At 44.0% G+C, this 13,827-nt stretch overlaps 1 protein-coding gene across 4 annotated transcripts in view; it reads left to right on the forward strand.

Moving 5' to 3' along the window:
• Nucleotides 1-9,008: 9,008 nt before the first annotated feature.
• Nucleotides 9,009-13,827, forward strand: part of Ckap5 (cytoskeleton associated protein 5) — a 91,228-nt gene continuing 86,409 nt past the window's right edge. For 2 of the 4 annotated variants that reach the window (XM_075961373.1, XM_075961375.1), the window contains exon 1: nt 9,009-9,097. The gene's annotated coding sequence lies outside the window, so the exon portion shown is untranslated. Of the gene's footprint in view, nt 9,098-9,282; nt 9,330-13,827 lie in introns of those variants that run through there. The other 2 variants (XM_075961374.1, XM_075961376.1) reach the window with 1 other exon arrangement.

Raw genomic sequence — 13,827 nt, forward strand, 5'->3', positions numbered from 1 at the left:
GAGGCTAGCCAGGTTACATAATGAGACCCTGTCTAAAAAAAAAAAAATCCAAAAATGACAGCAAACACTTGAAATGCCAGCACTGGAGAGATGTTGACAGGCGATCCTGGGCCTTACTGGTCGGCCAGCCAGCCTAGTTGGAGAGTTGCAGGACAGCAAGAGCCTCCTTCGGTATATGTGAGAGCGTGTTGTCGGAATGGCTCATGAAGGGTGACACCCACGGTTGCCTTGTGGCCTCCATTTACACACATAACACACACCCACCACAGAATTCTGATTAACCAGATTAGTGGCCTGTGCCTGTAATCCCAGCCTTCTGGAGGCTGAGATGGGGCATTCTGAGTTTGGGGCCAGGCTGGGCTAGTAAGACTTGTCTTCAAAAATGGACAAAACAGGCTGGAGAGATGGCCACACTTGTGTTGCAGGTAGATGAAACATTCGTGCCTATAAAATAAAAGTAAATATATTTTTTGAAATCACTGAAATGGGTTGGAATAATACTAGCAGTTAAATGTGCTTACCGCTCTTGCAGAGACTCTAGGTTCAGTTCCCAACACCCACATGGCAGCTCACAACCACATGTAACTCCAGTTCCAAGGAACCTAACTCTGGACGCTTTGGGCACTGAAAGCATACAGTGTACATATAGACATATACACATTAAAAATACATATATTGTGCCGAGCGGAGCCTTTAATCCCAGCACTCGGGAGGCAGAGACAGGTGGATCTTTGAGTTCAAGGCCAGCCTGCCCAACAGAGCTAGTTCAAGGACAAGCTCCAAAGCTACACAGAGAAACCCTGTCTTGAAAAACAAAACAAACAAAAACTAAACAAACCATATATTTTGAAAAAAATTAATAAACAAGTATATTTTTGCAAATTACATACAAAGTGAGGTCACTGCCTTTCAGTATTATAAAAACAAATGGTGGAACCTAAGATAAAAAGGTCTAAGGCCTACAGGATGCTCTAAGGAAGAGAATTCTTATATGACTTATTTTGAGTGTGTACATGACATTCCGTACATGTTTGTGGCAGTCAGAGGACAATGTATGGGAATCAGTTCTGTGACCTGAGAACTCAGGCCATCTGTCCTGACAGAAAGAAGCTTTACCCATTGAGCCATGTCTCTGACCCTGGTGGGAAGGTCTGTGTGACATGAACTGACATTTATATACACCTAGGCTAAAGAAAACTGAGAGGCAGCGGTGATGAGCACCTTAGAAGCGTTTGAAGAACTAAGGGCAAAGGGTGCTAAGAGGAAATGTGGTTGAAGATCTGAGGGCCCTCAACACCGCCACTAAACAGTGGGGGAGAACAATTGAGGCCCTTTTCTGTTTTTCCAAGGTCTATAGCTTTTCCTCACACAGAAAGATGACTGTTTCCCAACATTCCCTCGCTCACCTGTTTGTCTTCTAGATCATTTTCCTGCTCCACATCAGGAAGAGTTTTATTTCCAGTTTAGTGTTAAAACATACTCAGTCTAAAATTCTGAGTTTAAGCCCAAGGTTAAGTTAGTTACTAAGCTACCTCATTTTGTTGAACATAGAGCACCAAGAACCCAGATAGCCTGTTCTTCCCTATGGGTTAAGCGCTTGTTGACAGCCAATGAGGCTTCTATCTTTCCCTCTGCCTCCTTCCTCTTCTATGAGGCTGATGTTTCTGTGGTCAAAGTTTCCTGGGATAGTCTACATTTTGGAGGCTGGAAAAATGGGCTAAAGACATTATTTAAAAGGTTACTTTCCCCCTTCATTTAACCAGCACCTATTAACTGTGACATAGCATAAGCTAGGAAAGGCTTCGCCATCTTTGAGACAGCCACTTGAGATGCGTATTAGTGTCCCCTTTATCTCCAGAGGATTGTTCAGGAGCACTTCAACTGAAGGCAAAAGAAATTCAATCATTGAAGCTGTTTCTCTTAGGCTGGAAATAAGGATCTACATCCCAAGGTTGGGATACTTCAACCAGAAGGCAGTTTGTGATTATACACAGAAGAGCACCTGCTCCAACCCTAATGGACTTTATAGAAATGCCTAAGGGTTACTCAGCAGCCACAGTACTTGACATGAGTTTCCTGTGTCTGGTTCAAAGAATACAGTGTTCGCTTTGATCCCTGCTATGTAGTGTGCTGTGCTACACTTGTGTAGAACTGTTGGGGACCCTAGGATGAAGTCACAAATAACTCTAGTAAGTACACAGATAAGTACCTTTTTTTTATTTTCTAGTAAGACTAAATTTATTCAATACCCTAGAGTAAAAGTTTTGATTATAAGTATCTAACAGTATAAAAAGTACAAAACAGATCTGTAGATTTCTAATATATTAATACAAAGTGCATGACTACATACAGTACATCCTACGGCAGAGAGTGGAGGGGAGAAGACTGTGGTTGAGGTCTAGTAATAAATAAATAAATACAGAAGTAGAGATGATCCATCAAAGTATATTCTACCACCAATACTGCAGCCAAAATGTACAAAAGAAACATCCCGCGTCGAAGCAACGCGGGAGAATGGTAATGGCTGGACTTTGTACTACACCAAGGGCTGTGGAGAACCAACCCACTCACTGGGCAGTCTGTGCATGCGGTGGCTTGTACTAGGTAGGTTTTTCCAAAAAGGAAGAGACACACAAAATGTAAAACTATAAAACTATAGGATGCCACAAACAGTGGCCCTCCCCGTTGTGAAATACCAACAGACTCTTAAAAATCCAGTTTTTAAAATATCATGAGCGACAGAATACTAAGGCAGCCACACACCCCTCCCTCTAGGAGGTCTGAAACGGCACTATTTTTCCTGAACTTTGAAAAGAGGCGGTCGGACAACTTCAGTCTGGCTCAGCTGAGCGCCCTCACTGAGGTCTCCACACGAGGAGCTCCACTCAGCTATCTTGATGTTCAGAAGCCCAACTCCAAGAAGCCGACCCAATCCAACTAACCAACTTAGCCTCAACACACAACTCTTTTCTTCTAATCAGACTTTAAATAGAGGGAGAAAAACAGTAAGACAAAACCCCAAACCCTAATAAAGTTATAACAAGGCAAAGAGCTACTCTATAGATAAAAAAAAAAAAACCTCCACGAAAGGTCAACTGAGGTAATCCAGAGCTAGAACTGAATCGTGCGGATTTCAGTGAATCCCAGACAGCTGTGTAACACCAATGTCAATTATTTACACACTGCAAGCCCTCTAAGAACTGTGCCCCGAGCAGCACCCACTGTGCCCCTCGCATCCCCAGGACTTACACATTCTGTTTAAGTAGTTTATAACCACGTGTTCTCTACCGCATGGTGATGCTTTGGTTCTGTCCCTATAGGACCTTGTTCATCCTATAGGCTGGCCTTCCCCAGAAGGAGCTCTGGTTCTGTTTTATAAGATTCACATAGGACGAGGGGAGGCAACTCGGTGCTGCCTGTGTGTGTTCAGAGATTCTTCGTCCTCCAAGCTATTTGCAGAAAGCTCAGTCTGTCCTGTTTAATCATCAGTAGTACAGGTCTGAATCCAGAGCCTTGGCAACACCTTAGCATTGAAAAATTCTTAACTACCTCTAGGGGGCAGGTGATGCTACTGAGTTATGACAAATCATCATGAGGTTTAAACAAGTGTAGCCAGCCATTTAAAAATGCCCCAACCACTGCCTTCTCCACAGAAAGACTAAAAACTACATATGGTTTATCACACACAAATCCCATCTCTGTCCCCTGAAATTCCCCTACTTCCATTCATTAGAGGGGATTAAAAAAAGAAAAGACTTTAAAGAGCACTTTACAGCAGCATTCAGCTGAACTGACTCTCCTTTAAAACTGCTGTCCTAAACAGGCGGTGGTGGTCTGTGTCTTCAATCACAGAACCCAGGAAGCAGTGGCAGGCAGATCTCTGTGAATTCAAGGCCAGCTTGATCTATATAGCAAGCTCCAGGCTAGCCATGGCTGAATAGTCTTTAAGGGGAGCTGGGAGATGCTTCAGTCAGTAAAGTGCTTACTGTGTAAGCAGGAGGACTCTGAGTTCAATCATTAGTACCAACAGCCACGTAAAAAACTGGGTATGGCCTCTTCAATATAGTGCTGGAAGTTCTAGCAATAGCAATAAGACAACATAATGGGATCAAGGGGATTCGAATTGGAAAGGAAGAAGTTAAACTTTCGTTATTCGCAGATGATATGATAGTGTACATAAGCGACCCCCAAAACTCCACCAAAGAACTTTTACAGCTGATAAACAGCTTTAGTAATGTGGCAGGATACAAGATCAACTCCAAAAAATCAGTCGCCCTCTTATACACAAAGGATATGGAAGCAGAGAGGGAAATCAGAGAAGCTTCTCCATTCACGATAGCCACAAACAGCATAAAATATCTTGGGGTAAATCTAACCAAGGAAGTGAAAGATCTATTTGACAAGAACTTTAAGGCATTGAAGAAAGAAATTGAGGAGGATACCAAAAAATGGATGGACATCCCTTGCTCTTGGATTGGGAGGATCAACATAGTAAAAATGGCAATTCTACCAAAGGCAATTTATAGATTCAATGCAATCCCCATCAAGATCCCATCAAAATTCTTCACAGATCTGGAGAGGACAATAATCAACTTTATATGGAAAAACAAAAAACCCAGGATAGCCAAAACAATCCTATACAATAAAGGATTGTCTGGAGGCATTACCATCCCTGACTTCAAACTCTATTACAGAGCTACAGTAATGAAAACAGGGTGGTACTGGCATAAAAACAGAGAAGTCGACCAATGGAATCGTATAGAAGACCCGGATTTAATCCCACAAACCTATGAACACCTCATTTTCGATAAAGGAGCTAAAAGTATACAATGGAAGAAAGAAAGCATCTTCAACAAATTGTGCTGGCACAACTGGATGTCAACCTGTAGAAGAATGAAAATAGACCCATATCTATCACCGTGCACAAAACTCAAGTCCAAATGTATTAAAGACCTCAATATCAGCCCGAAAACACTGAACCTGATAGAAGAGAAAGTGGGAAATACCCTACAACAGATGGGCACAGGTGATCGCTTCTTAGGTATAACCCCAGAAGCACAGACATTAAGGGCAACATTGAATAAATGGGACCTACTAAAACTGAGAAGCTTCTGTAAAGCAAAGGACACTGTCACTAAGACACAAAGGCAACCTACTGACTGGGAGAAGATCTTCACCAACCCCACAACAGACAAAGGTCTGATCTCCAAAATATATAGAGAACTCAAGAAACTAGACTTTAAAAGGCTAATTAACCCAATTAAAAAATGGGGCACTGAACTGAACAGAGAATTCTCAACAGAAGAAGTTCAAATGGCCAAAAGACACTTAAGGTCGTGCTCAATCTCCTTAGCAATCAGGGAAATGCAAATCAAAACAACTTTGAGATATCATCTTACACCTGTCAGAATGGCTAAAGTCAAAAACACCAAGGATAGCCTTTGCTGGAGAGGCTGTGGAGGAAGGGGTACCCTCATCCATTGCTGGTGGGAATGCAATCTTGTGCAACCACTGTGGAAGTCAGTGTTTCGGTTTCTCAGGAAATTCGGGATCAACCTACCCCTCGACCCAGCAATACCACTCTTGGGAATTTACCCAAGAGATGCTCTATCATATGTCAAAAGCATTTGTTCAACTATGTTCATAGCAGTATTATTTGTAATAGCCAGAACCTGGAAACAACCTAGATGCCCTTCAATGGAAGAATGGATGAAGAAAGTATGGAATATATACACATTAGAGTACTACGCTGCGGTAAAAAACAATGACTTCTCGAATTTTGCATGCAAATGGATGGAAATAGAAAACACTATCCTGAGTGAGGTATCCCAGACCCAAAAAGATGAACATGGGATGTACTCACTCATAATTGGTTTCTAGCCATAAATAGGGGTCACGGAGTCTACAATAGGCGAATCTAAAGAAGCTAAGTAAGAAGGTGAACCCAAGGAAAAACATATAGTCATCCTCTTGGATAAGGGAAGTAGACAAAATTGCCGGGGAGAAAAGTGGGATGTTGGGGGTGGGGTGGGATGGGGGTAAGGGGAGATGGGGAGAAAAAAGGTAGAAGGAAAGGAGGGGGGACTTGGGGAAACAGGAGGATCGGGATAAAGGAAGGTTGGATAGGGGAGCACGGAACCCCATTTCTTAGTTAAAGGACCCACTTTAGGATGGGCAGGAGACTTGACCCTAGAGGGGCTCCCAGGTGCTCAAGCTGAGGTCCCCAGTTAATTCCTTGGGCAGGGATAGGGAACCTGAAATGACCCTATCCCATAGCAATACTGACGAATATCTTGCATATCATCATAGAACCTTCATCTGGTGATGGATGGAGATAGAGACAGAGACCCACACTGGAACACTGGATAGAGCTCCCAAGGTCCCAAGGAGGAGCAGAAGAAGGGAGAACATGAGCAAAGAAGTCGGGACCACGAGGGGTGCACCCACCCACTGAGACAGTGGAGCTGATCTACTGGGAGCTCACCAAGGCCAGCTGGACTGTTACCAAAAAAAGCATGGGATAAAACTGGACTCTCTGAACATGACGAACAATGAGGGCTGATGAGACGCCAAGGACAATGGCACGGGGTTTTGATCCTACTTAATGTGCTGGCTTGGTGGGAGCCTAGCCAGTTTGGATGTTCACCTTCCTAGATATGGACGGAGGGGGGAGGACCTAGGACTTACCACAGGGCAGGGAACCCTGACTGCTCTTTGGACTGGAGAGGGAGGGGGAGAAAAGTGGGGGGAAAGGGAGAGGGGTGGGAGGAGGGGGAGAAGAATGGGAGGAGGGGGAGGGAAATGGGAGGCTGGGAGGAGGTGGAAATTTGTTTTTTTTTCTTTCTTTTCTTTATTCTCCTTTTATCAATAAAAAAAATGTAAAAAAAAAAACTGGGTATGGTAATATATGCTTGCAATCCTGGTGCAGCGCTGGAGACCTGAAGACAGGAGGAAACCTGGGGCTGGCTAGCCAGCTAGTCTAGCCAAATTGGTGGGTTCCAGACTTAGTAAGAGACCCTGTATTTAAAAATAAGGGGGAGGGGTGGAAAGCAATTGAAGAAGATACTTGGTGTCTACTTCTGGCCTCTACAAGTTCGTACATACACATGTGTATATAAAATTACAGTCTAAGAACATACTGCATAATTTATTTGTGTTGATTATCTACATCCCACTATAACAAGAGCTCCTTGAGTGAAGGGAATTTGTGTGTGTGTCTATTTTTGTTTACTGACTATTCCAAAAGCCTAGAACAGTCCTTCTCCATACTAGGTGTTCAGTAACAACTGGTCAAATGGATGAGTGAATGGATTAGGACATCTCAGATGCTCACCTTTGACATAAAAAGGTGTTGAGGATAAAAAGATTTTGCCTTCTTGTTGTAAAACTCTTCAGAACCCATACTACAAACATCCTTTATTGAGCAAATTTGAGATAACCATCAACCTCTCCTTTAAATGTATTCTTTAGATTTCATCTGATAATATTTAAAGAAACTATATATGTTTATGTCTAGTGGCATTTCATTTGTATTTTAATAAATAAAGCTTGCCTGAAGATCAGAAAAGTAAAACAGCCACACTGGCCAGCCTTATAGACCAGGCAGCAAGGACACACACCTTTATTTATTTATTTTTTGGTTTTTCGAGACAGGGTTTCTCTGTGGTTTTTTGGAGCCTGCCCTGGAACTAGCTTTTGTAGACCAGGCTGGTCTCGAACTCACAGAGATCCGCCTGCCTCTGCCTCCCGAGTGCTGGGATTAAAGGCGTGCGCCACCACTGCCCGGCGGACACACACCTTTAATCCCAGCAGCTGCACTAGTTTTCCGTAGAAGCCCTGCAGTAGTCCAGGTGCATGTGCTTAATCCCAGAACTAGAGAGGATTATAAAACGGGAGGAGACACTTCTCCGTCTCAGTCTCATTCTGAGGTTTCCTGGAGGCAAGATCACCATTTTCGGACTGAGGTTGAGGTAAGAGCCGGTGGCTGGCTTTTCTGCTCTTCAGGTTGAAGCCCAGGATCTGCCTCTGAGTTTTTGTTTATGTATGTAAACCAATGGCCAGTGTCTGGAGAAGACTGTTTCTGCATATTCCTTGCCGTCCATTTTCCAAAGGTTCCTGTGTGCTGTAGTTCCTCTCCTTCCATACCACCTACCTTTCCATTCTCTTCCCCTGTAGTCTCATTCACTTTAAAGAAAGCAGTTCCCAAATCAATACCACTTAAGACTTGATCTTGCTTGCAGCTTCCATTTAGTGTTTCCTAAGCCTACTCACAGGATTCTATTTGTACGTTTCATTGGTACCTGAGAGTAAACAAGCATAGAACTCAACTCCCCTTCCACCCCTTGAGGCAAGCCTCTCCTGACATAACAGCCCCCCCTGTCTCTGGGCTCTAATCCTAGCACTGTCTTTGACTCATTTTTCTAAATAGGATCCACCTAATAAATAGGATCTACTTGTACCTAATCTTATTGGTTGCCAGAATATTTTTGAATCTATTCTTATCCTTTTCACTGGTGTTATATTAGACTCCAATCCTTCCTTAGAAGCTAACTTTCCTAACTACACTCCCCAGAAACTTTTTCTATAGGAGGAAACTGAAGCCCAGATTGAGACCAGTGATTTGTTCAAAAGAAATCCAAGACTATAATTTAGCATCCTGCCTCTTTCGAGGTTCTTTCCACTACAGCCCAGTTGCCTCTCAACACAGAACTGCGCGATCAATATTTGCGAGTGCAAGTTCTCAAAACAAAAAAATAAGGCAGAGATGTTGACAGTAGTTTAAACATCCGCAGTTAGGTAAAGGCAGCATGATGATGGCTGGGAATGCATAGATTTCCACACACCTTGCGCTCTTCGTTCTGAAGTCGTTGGTAGCCATTGGCTGCTCTCCTGACGCGTAGCTCAAGGAAACGCAGCTGCGCGCTGCCCCTTTAAGGCCGCAGGCGGCGCGTACCCACAGTCCTTTCAAACGGACCAATAAAAGGGCGAGAGGCGGTCTTCCGAGGACCAATAAACAACGAGGACACTGCGGGGTGTGCGGCGGCCCAAGCGGTTTTAAACGGCTTAGAGCAGGCCCCTCGGTCGCGGCCCGGCGGAGGTGAGTGGGCCGGGGGCCGCACCTACCAGCCTGGACCCCGGGGACCCGGCGGCGCGCGCTGGGCACCCAGGGCCGCGGGGGGGTGGGGGGGAGCCTGGGCGGACGCGCGCCGCCGCGGTCTCGCGAGCCCGGCAGGTCAGGCGGCGAAGCGGGGCGGAGGCCGGGGAGCCCGCGGCCGGCAGGGCGGGGGGTGTGGGCGCCCGCTGGGGTTGGAGACCGGACTGGGGTTCAGGTGAGCAGAGCGCGCGGCGGGGCTCTACTGGCGGCGTCCGAGGTTGGCGGGCGGCCCGGAGGCTGGGGCGTCCGAGGCTGGGGCGGGGGCCCTGCGAGCAGGCCCGCGGTGGAGAGCGCCTCGCGGAATTGTCAAATGAATGAACCGGGCCCGGGGGTGCTGCTGCGGGTGTGAAGGGCCTGGTCGCCAACGAGCGGCGCCGGACCCTGGTGCCCCAGCCTGTCTGCATCTGCGTCCCCTACCTGCTATGAGTTTTTAACGATTCTGATCATTCGCCGCCCCGCCCTTGGTTTTCTCCCTCAAAGTCCGCAGAGTTGAGGTGTTTTGCAGCTGTGAGGTTTTCGGAGACCAGTACAATAGCCAGCAGTGTGGGTTAGCCAGGCCGCGCCACTTCAGGCCAGGTGAATGAGATACCCACTTTTTACGTCCTAGCAAATTGTTGTTGTTGAGAGGGCTGCCCGAAGTCGTGGTAATTGCCAGGCAAGATTGAATGCGTCCCATTTTGTTTCTAGCGTAGGAAATGAAAGAGATGTTGCCAGAGGGGCTGCTGTGTTAGAGAACATATTCGTGTTGGTGAATCTTAACAATGAGTTTGTGATTCAGCATCAATGGAGGTTTTGCAGAACTTGCCCCAAATTTATGCACGACTCTAATTCTCCTAGGAACCAAGGCATTAAATCTTGGCCCAGATAGGATGCTTGTCTTACATTATGCATAATTATAGAGCTGAAAACTCATTTTTAGAAAGGTGAAATTCCTTTTTTCTCCATTTTCATCACCCTGAAAAGGCCTTCTGTGACCTAAAGACTAAATATAAATATAAATCAAGTAAACAGTCATTTGAGACTTTTCTAAAGGAACTGGACAAACTGTAAGGTTTGCTATAAAGAAAATCAAAATCAGTTTAGTTGACAACATAAGTCAAGGTAGTAAACCTGTAAAGAAAAAAATGTACCCAACGATTTTGTTTATTTTTTAATTTTTTTTTTTTTTACTTATTACTATATTTCTTTACACGGGTCTGGAGAGACGGCTCAGTACTTAGTGTCTGTGATTGCTCTTCCAGAGGACCTGGGTCTAGTCTCAGCACCCAGGTGATAGCTCAGTCATCTATACCTCCAGTTCCAGGGAGTTGGATGCCCTCTCCTGGTGTTCATAGGCACTGCATACATGTGATACACAGACGAAACACCTATACACATTAAAGATCTTTAACATTTATTTTGTGGGGGGGATGGGAAGGTGTGCATGCCAGATGTCAGACAACTTGCTGGAGCTAATTCTTTCTCTCCATCTTGTAGGTTCCAATCAAGCAACAGTTGTCCGGCTTGGCCAAAACACCCTTTACACTGCCTCTCTGGTCTCCAAATTTTGCACAAGTTTACATACTGTTCACTTAGGAGGTATTAAGCAAAGGTATCCCATAGCAATGTGCCATATACTTTCCTCCCTGTTACTTTTAAAGTTTGAATCATCAACTTTAAATTATGAAGAGTGATGTGTGGTAATTCAGTTTTAGTGATAAATAGATGAATACCTTAATTTTATGACCACTTGGGTTTGGAGAAAGCAATTAAAAATAATTAACTGGGCTGGAGAGATGGCTCAGCGATTAAGAGCACTGACTGCTCTTCCAGGGGACCTGGGTTCAATTGTCAGCAACCACATGGTAGCTCACAACTGTAACTCCAGGATCCAGCACTCACACAGACATACATGCTGGCAAAAGACCAATGCACACAAAATAAAAATAAATTACATGAAAAATTATTTAACAGTACCTTTGGATAGTATTAAAATCTTTTTTAAGGTTTATTTATATTTATGAGTGTTCTCTCTATATGTATGTATGTACCTATCCCATAGACTTCAGAAGAAGGCATTAGATCGCCTGGAATTGGAGTTACAGATGCTTATGAGCAGATATGTGGGTGCCAGGAACCAAGCTTGGGTCCTCTGCAAGAGCAACAAGTATACTTAACTCTGAGCTGTTTCTCCAGCTCTTAGTGGTAAAAATCTTGATGACTATGAAAAGTTGCCAGGCATGGTGGTTCATGCCTCTGGTTCAAATATGTGGGAGGCTGAAGCGGAAGAATTGCCAAGTATGAGAGCAGCCTGGGCTACATAGTGAGAGTCTGTCTCAGAAAAGAGCAGTGGAACCCAACAAGAGCAAGTGAAAGCTTTATATTCTAGTCCAGCCAGGCTGTCTTGTTCTCTGTTGAGACTAATGACTGTCAGATGTTACATTCTAGATTCAAGGAACACATTTGTGACCCAGGAAAAATAGCACCCAAGGGAGTTTAACAGATTTATCTTTCAAACAATTTACTAAAGCAAATTATAGTTTCCATAATCCCTCTGGTTCAGCCCTAGGTCTTGAACAAAGTGAATTCTCTGTGTCACATTTTATCTTTTTTAACTCTGTCAGAATTTTACCCATGAGGAACTGAGAAAGATTATGCAACTTCTAGGAGTCCATGTGACTTATGGAACCTGAATTTAAACCCAACCTAGTAGCCAGGGTCTGTGGTCTTACGGTCATTCCGTGTAAAGTAATGCCTTAAAAAAATTCAATAGCGGATTTAAAGTAGAGCCCTCTTCATATCTACCAGAGATATAAATATGGATGAGAGGAATGGTAATATTTTAGAGAGTCAGTTAAAAATACAATGTTTACCTTGTAGGTGTCTGTGTGGTAGAACAAGGGTGAGATGTGTATTGTTTTCAGATAGAATCTTGTTATGAAGCCCTGGGGGTGGTCTGAATCCCACAATGTAGATTAGGACAGCCTTGAACGTGTGGACCTGCTCCTCCACACCAGCTTTAACATTGAGACATAGAGATGTTAATCTGATTATGATTGGGTTTTGGTGGTTAGTGTTAGTGAGGTTTGAGGTTTTAAATGATTCTCATATTTTTACATCTTGAGCTCAAAGATGTTACTTAGGTTGTTCTTTTTTTAATTTTTAGATTTATTTTATGTGTGTGTGTTGACTGCATGTATATATGTGTACCACCTGTGGTCAGATGATGGTGTTGGGTCCCGTGGAACTGAACTTTACAGGTAATTTTGAGCCACCATGTAGGTAGATCCTATGCAAGAACAGCAAGTGCTCTGAGCTATTTCTCGAGCCCTACTCTGGTTATTCTTATCCTGCCTACCTAATAAACTTTGAAGGCGTAAGTTGCTCCCTTTTGGCCTTCACTTTTCCTGTTCTCTGCCTAGAACCTCTCACCCAACTCTGCCTTATTGATCCACATCTCAGCTCATCATGTTAACTCCTTAAAGAAGCATTTTTCTAAGTTCCCAAGTAGAATAGCTGTCTTGGTTCCTTCTATCTTATTTTCCTTTGTTTCATTTATTGTTATTTGTTAGGTTGGCTTTTGTTTGTGCCAGACTTCCTCACAGAACTGAAATATATTAGTATCTCTTACAGTGCTGGGGACAAAGTAGGCCAGATAGGCATAGTGGGGCACACGTGCCAGTGCTTAGGTGGTAGAGGCAGGAGGAGCAGGAGCTCAAGGTTATTCTTAGGTGGTAGAGGCAGGGGGAGCAGGAGCTCAAGGTTATTCTTAGGTGGTAGAGGCAGGGGGAGCAGGAGCTCAAGATTATTCTTGGCTGTTTAGCAAGTTTGAAGACAGTCTGGGCTACATGCCTCTTGTCTAAGAATAGCAAAACCAGGGTGGTGAGATGGCCCAGTGGGTTAAGGTGCTTGCCACCAAGACTTAGGACCTGAATTCTATCCTTAGGACCCACATGGGGGAAGGGGAACCAACTCTCACATGTGATCTCCACATGTATGCTATAGTGGTACACTTGTATACACACATACACTAAATAAATGGCGTTTGGTGTGCTGTTTTTCTTTTTTCTTTAAAGCAGCACCAAAAAAACCAAGTAAATGGTGTTAAAAAAAAGTCTTGAACAAAAGTAGTCTAAACTGACATATCTTCTGTGTGTGATGAAGTTAGACAAAGACAGTGTGTAACTGTGTTTCTGTTCTGTATCTTTGGCTATGAACAGTATCTCAACAGATTAGCTCAGAAGTCTTCCATAGAGAAGACTAGAAGACTCTTAGATCTATGTGTAGACGCGCCTAGGCTCTCGTCATAAAGGCCTTTACCCCTGTGAGAACAGAAGTACTGGTATGATCCCTGACTGCTGTCTGCATGGACCTGTGTTCTCTTGTGCTGTTGGTACATAGACACTTGCTTCAGGATTTAAAAAAAAAAATGAAAAGGAAAATAGTAAAGAATAGTTTTACTTAGCATTTCGCTCATTTGTTCTTTTCTCATGCTCTGGCAGCCGTTTTACTATCTTTGTAGTTTTCCTCTTCCAGAATGTCATATGTAGTAGAATCATTATGCCTTAAGTACTGTGTTCAGACTGGCTTCTTTAACTTCATTGTAAGATTGAGGTTCATCATAGCCCGGCGGTGGTGGCGCATGCCTTTAATCCCAGCACTCAGGAGGCAGAGGCGGGCGGATCTCTGAGTTC

The sequence above is a fragment of the Microtus pennsylvanicus genome, chromosome 2 (assembly GCF_037038515.1).
Source record: "Microtus pennsylvanicus isolate mMicPen1 chromosome 2, mMicPen1.hap1, whole genome shotgun sequence".
Lineage (NCBI taxonomy): Eukaryota > Metazoa > Chordata > Mammalia > Rodentia > Cricetidae > Microtus > Microtus pennsylvanicus.